Here is a 6,658-nt window from a genome sequence, read left to right as displayed (position 1 = left end):
CTGGGCGCCCAGCAAATAAAGCAAGCAAACGACCTTACGAGAAATTTGCTCAGGAGCATTTCTTGTACGAACCAATGTGCGCTAAGCCTTAATATTGTTGTGAGTGCATTTGTATATTTGTGAGGCCGCATAGCAAACGAAAAATATCGGTGTTCAGAAAATAGAGTAAGCGATCATACGGGGAGTTCTCCAATAAACGTTAAGCAAAACAATTTTGTGTAATCACGATGCATATGTATTTGTGAGGCGCTCAGAAAATAGAGCAAGAATTTATTGTACGGACCAATGAGCGTTAATCATTAAAAATGCGTGACAGTGCGATGCACATGAATTTCTGACGGTACTCAGAAAATAGAGAAAGCCAACGATCATGCAAGTAGTTTGTGCAGAAGCGATTCTTTTTGTGGCCTGTGAGCGTTAATCATTAGCTATTCGTGAGAGTAAGGTGCAGTTCAGGTAGATAGCGCACAAGCAAACACTCATAAGCATGATTAGATAAAACGAATTCCTCTCTGGATCGCTTACTCGCAAATATGCTAGTTTGTGTGTGCGAGTTTGCTTAAGCGATATCACAACAATTTTGTAATGCTTAACTCTCATTGTACAAGAACTGTCTCTACGCGAACTCTTCGTATGATCGTGAGCTTGCTCTATTTTCAGAGAGCCAATATTTGTTGTCAGCTATGCCCTCTCACAAAGACATATGCATCGCATAGATAAGAGCTTCAAAGCGTGACGCGTATTGGCCACCAAAAGAAATGCTTCTGTGCGAATTCCTCGTATAATCGAATGCTTGCTCTTTTCTCTGAGCGGCCTCACAAATGCATATGCATCTCGCTCACACGACATTTCATTGCTTGACGTTCATTGGCCACTAAAAGAAATACTTTTCTGCGAAAGCCTCTTATGATCGTGTGCCTGCTCTTTTTGCTGTGCGCCGAATTGGTCAATTGATGTGTTGCAGAATATCCTGCTCATTCAAGCGGGCTGAAGGCTGAGTTCAGGGTATCTTGTAATATATTAAATATATTTTATAAAGATCATAATATCAAACTAAACAAATTTTAGCTTTCAATACAATCTTAACAATTAAAAGCACGCAATAAATTATAAATGTAATTATTTTATGTGCCAAATTAAAATAGACAAGAACAAGGGTAAAAGATAAAATTGGCTTTAAAATAACTTTCAGTGTGGAGGACAGACCTAGGCCAAAATTGCAAAAATTGCAATTATAACTTCAAAATGATGAATTCCCAATCAACATATATTAATAGTTATATTAAAAAGAAAAAGTCCTGCATTTATAGAGCTTATTAGGGGAATCAAGCGATTCTTTTCTCATTTATTAAAAGGTCGTGCCGAGGAGCTAAACAAAATGCGGAAATTGAATTGCGAGGCATGCAAAGATACCGGCACTATTTTTTAATGCTGATGGGAAAACAAGGACCACAGAATGCGCTGTAAAAGAAATAAAGGGAAAGCAAGGGCACAAAATCAGCTTGAAATCGCGACACAAGATGTCAATTTCATTACGAGAAAGGACCATGGCGAGCACGGCGAACAGGACTCATCTGCATAAAGGGGAAATTATTTTTGCTACCAACTGCCAACAGATACAACAACAAACAACTAAATGGCAATCGCAATCGCAGCTGCTTGGACAAAGTTTTCCATGCCAAAAAAGAAATGTAGAAAAAAGATCCAAGCAAAAATAAATCCCCGCAAAACGTAAAATGCTGAAATGAACTATTCACGACAATTTCCGCAATGCAAGAAAAAGTCTTCAACTGAAATTTATGTAAAGCAACAGCAAAGTTAACAAAGTCAACAAACAAATACAAATGAAGCCAAAATACTGGAAAAATAAATTACGCCCAAGAGGAACTAGCAAGAGGAAGCAACAAAGAATTGGACACTGGCAAAAAAATGGAATTATGTTTATGAAAAATGCATAGCAAATACCTATTACTACAGCTACTTTCCATTAACCTTCGGCTGCACATATTTCTCTGGTCAGCTGCAGCGCGTTGCATTCTCAACGAACAGCAGCAAAATGAGAAACTCTCGAACAGTTTCATGCGCCTGCCTCTCAAGCCTAAAAGAGATTCTCGTAATCAGGACCATGGCAGCATTTTGATAATGGGGCCCAGTGTATGGCAAAGTTTTGTGTGGAACATGTTTGCCATACTTTTTATCTGCGCCCAATTCTTTATGCAAGCAGTTTATTAAAGGATGCGAACAACAGGCAAGAAGTGTCCTGCACAAAAGAAGTCCTGCGTGCCAGCACACGAGTGCGTGTGTGTGTGTGTGTGTGAGGTAAAAAGTTGTAAGTGCATTTCGCATAAATGGAAAATTGTTCAATTTATCGGCGCACAAAGGAACGGAACCCACGAGCTGGGAACGTGGCCAGAGAATAACTTGAGAAACTTTATGCAATTGAATAGATAAATATTTATGTTGGTCAACTCGTGTGAAGGACTTCCCCCTCTTAACCCTTAAAGTCATGAATATTACGACTCTATTTCCTTCTCACTCCCAAGTTCTGGCCACAAGTAATTGCCACAAATGAGGCGTATCAAATTTGATTTGATTTGAGCTTTTAAACCACAACAACAGAACAATGTTTGAAGGACAACATTTAAAGCGCTGTAAACAGCCATAAACAGGATAAAGAGCTGCGTAAGGAGGATGATAAAAATATCAACAAGCCAGCAATAAAACATTCAACATTCAAGGAGTGCAGAGCTGAGCAGAGCAGAGCAGAGCAGCCAAGTGAACATTGGACCATTGTCGAAATGACATCAATGAAATATTTAAGGCGACAACAAAGAGAAGCAGCCACCACATTCGCATCCACGAATGGCCTTCATGCTTCAGCTACCTCTGCTTCTGCCACGCCCTCACAGTTGGCAAAACAAACTCAAGGAGTGCGCTGAATGGGTAACTCCACTCGACTGGCGCCGTGGCAAACGAGCTTAACAGGATAAACCGATGAGAACTGACGAAGGGAAAGGGTTTGAGGTTGAGATTGAGACGGACGAGAAACTCACTTCAGCAGGTTTTCACTCGTCTCGGTTTCAACTCGACTTTGAAGTGCAACATCGGAATTTGAATTCAATCGCAATCGCAATTGCAATCGCTTCCCTCAGAGCCACATCCCAAGCCCATCTCCATAACTGGCTTTTTATTGCGGCTTCCCCTTCTGTTTTGCTATCTGTGTATTATTTGCGGCTGCTTCGTGGCAAGCGGCTTAGACTTGTTAGCAACGTCTTCCAACTGTTTACGGGTCTTAGACGAACAGAGCGGGGAGTTTGAGTGGGAGTGGGTGGAGGCAGTGGACGGAACCGAAGTTTACTCTGGAAATCGCGACTGGCAATCAGGGACAGCACAGAGAGATGGGTTGCCATCGATAGGCGAAAGACAGCAATTGGAATTGGAAGCCGAATTGGGCAGTTACTTGAAATGTTTACCAAATAGCCCATAGAGTGGATATTCCCTTGGTTCGATTTCGGTTTCGATTTCTCATAATTTGCCTCATTATTTTGGGTGGCTGCCTCTGGAATAGGGGAAAGATAAGAACTTAAATATTTCTGCATTTTTATGAAATTTACATATTTTAATCAGCCAGCGTCGATTTCCCAGCGGCAATCAATTTACGTTTCGTCTCTCAAGCAGAGAATCTGTAAAGATTTTATCTTCCTTTCTGTTCTTTGATCTAATTTCGTTGCGTAGTTACGAATTGAGAGGAATACTTTATATTTGAATTAAACTTTTGTCCACACCTTAACCCATTCTGGGCGTTATCTAAGAGGGCTGTCAAGCCGTCGACTGCGGCTAGAAATGATAAACGAGTTTTCCCGTTTTCCGTACTCGATTGTTGCTTCTTTGGCAAATTTGCATTTAATTTTAAAGTGTTTCGACTATTAATAGGCAGGCAATTTGAGAGGTCGTGCCTCCGTCAAGTCAATAAAGCATCAAATTACCATTCCGGCCCAGGGGCCATTCGACTAATGAGTAACGCCCTTAGTGAACGGCTTTTGAAGTGGTCGCCCTTTGGCCCGGGGTTAATAGCAAGCTGCTGGGCCAATATTCGAATGGTGGCCATAAACTAGTTAAGCTCTGAAGGCCACCATTCTATTTTATGATAATTAAATATGGCCTACCTTTTTTAAGTAGGCGCGAGACCCACTGTTTGTTGGCCAAAGGACAACAGGATATTCATTTAAATAGCTACACTAAAAATGATGAACGATTCGAATCGTACCCGAGCGAAGACAAAAGTAAAATATTCTTAATCAGTTTTGTAGTATTGAAGAGCCTCCATACCAAGTTTACGCACTTGAATCTTACTTATATGTTATTTTCTGAGCTGCCCTTCATATACATACATACATATGCATCCCTCTAATGCGAACATTTGGTGCTTAGAGCTCATTGGTCGGTACGAATATTGATCGTGTAGTTGCTCACATGCATTTCTCATACTTAACGCTCATTGGTTATTTGTTGAGTGCGAACTCTTCTCGAGATCGTTCGCTTGCTCTTCTTACTTACTTTCTCCCACATACATATGCCTTGCGCTCACTGGAATTTTTATTGCTTAACGCTCATTGGTCTGATGATCGTCCGCCTGCTGTATTTGCTATGCACCAATTTTTGGTCAGCTTTGCAATATGGAAACTTCATTTCCTGTTAGTTCACCCCATTAGACCGTAGTATGACGTAATTAACAGAACGTAACACATTCAAGAAATCGATAAATTTTGTATGCTAATAATTATAGCAACGCTTGTTAAGCGAACTCATATTTGTGTTAATCTGAAAATCCTTTTTCGGATAACTCAGCCGTATCCTTGCTGATTCTGACGAGTCCTTTGTCAAACAACTCGCATGGGCTATAAACTGTAAACTGCCCAAATCCTATCGAAAAAATCCTAGTAGTTTACAGAATATCAAGGCTTTTGTTTTGTTATTTTTTGCGCCTGTGTTTTAAGGAGCCAAGCGGAAAAGTTATTTATGTATGCCAAAAATCAGACATATCCTTGCATATCCTGACAAATCGTGTGCCAAAAAGCTCGCATAGACCAGCACTATAAGCTGGCTAAAGGACATTAAAAGCGTCTAAGTACTTAGTATCCGAGATATCTGGGATATTGTGTTGTCTTACGCCGCGTTTGGAATTTTACAAGCCCATGATTCTTAGATGACCTCATAATTTCTTAATGCAGATCGATGCAGTTGGTCTCTACGATCCAAACGCACCTTGCCCTTCAAAAATTTGCAATGATATTACCGAGCTATGGCTATTTTCCTAAAAAGGATATTAATACAAAACTGGCCATAACTTGGGCATTTCGAAAACTTTCGGCATGTCCTTTGACTATTCAAATGTTCTTGTCTTGCCCATTCAGAAAATGTAATTAAAAGGACGAAAGTCCTTCAAACAGCCAAGTTATAGGGACATAGGTTTTTGACATTGAAATAGCTACATCTCAACGGTATCCTTGCATATCCTGACAAGTCCTGTGTCAAACAACTTGTATGGACTAGGACTATAAACTGACCAAAGGACAACAAAATCGTCCTTCTGGTTGCAGAAATATGGCTACTTTTCTAAAAAAGACATTCTTTTTATAGCCATATATCGGCCATATCCTTTAGGATATCAAAAGGATATACCTTTCTGAACTCGTGAGGAGCAGGACTATCGATTGGCATTCAAAGATTTCCAGGATTCGACAAAAAATTTCACTAAAATTTTTTACTGGGGTTTAGTCAGAAAATGGCCAAAAATCGAAAAATTCGGGACTAACTTTGCCATTTGAAGGACTATCGGGATGTCCTTTGGACGGCAAGTAGTCCTTACCCTCCCATTTAAGAATATACAACCCGAAGGACGAAAGTCCTTCAAACAAAAAAGTTTTAAGGACAAATTTTAATAAACAAAAGAGGCCATAACTCGGCTGTTTCCTTGCGTATCCTGTCAGGACATGTGTCAAAATAATTGTACTGACCAGGCCTACCAACTGGCCAAAGGACATCAAGATCGTCCTTGTAGTTTCGGAAATATAGCGATTTTTCTGTAATTTTGTGTTTTCAGTCAATTTTCCTTGCGGCCCGCGACTGAAAATTTACCAAGTCCAGGATTCTTAGATGACCCCCTAATTTTTTGATGCAGTTCGATGCAGTTGGTCTCTACGGTCCTAACGTACCATGTCCTTTAAAAATCTGCAAGGATATGGCCGAGTTATGGCTATTTCTTTCCTCAAAATACCCTTTTATCTCTCTTATGACATTTTTGATTCAAATGTGTTTTTATCTTTTCAGATTGAAGGATTTAAGGACTCTAATCGATTCTAAGGACTTTTACGAATCTAACGAGGCTATTCCCTTCAGGATTGGACGTATTTTAAGCCAGATATAGTCATTAAGTGTAAAAACGAAAATACATGCATAAAACAGCAAATTTGTTAATATTAACAAAAATAAATAATTATCAAACAATTTCCCGTTTTTTTACTTCCAAGGGATATGGAATTGCAATCTGTTGCATACCCGTAAGGGGCGTCCGTTGGCGGCCGCTGGCTACCGAGATTTTTCTTAAATTCTGCTAAAATACCAGGCGAACAGAAATGCCCAGAAAGTGGATAAAATT

Source organism: Drosophila montana, unplaced genomic scaffold, assembly GCF_035044405.1.
Source record: "Drosophila montana isolate Dmon_TW-CO22-7 unplaced genomic scaffold, ASM3504440v1 contig_402_1, whole genome shotgun sequence".
Classification (NCBI taxonomy): domain Eukaryota; kingdom Metazoa; phylum Arthropoda; class Insecta; order Diptera; family Drosophilidae; genus Drosophila; species Drosophila montana.
This window is presented reverse-complemented; position numbering follows the sequence as displayed.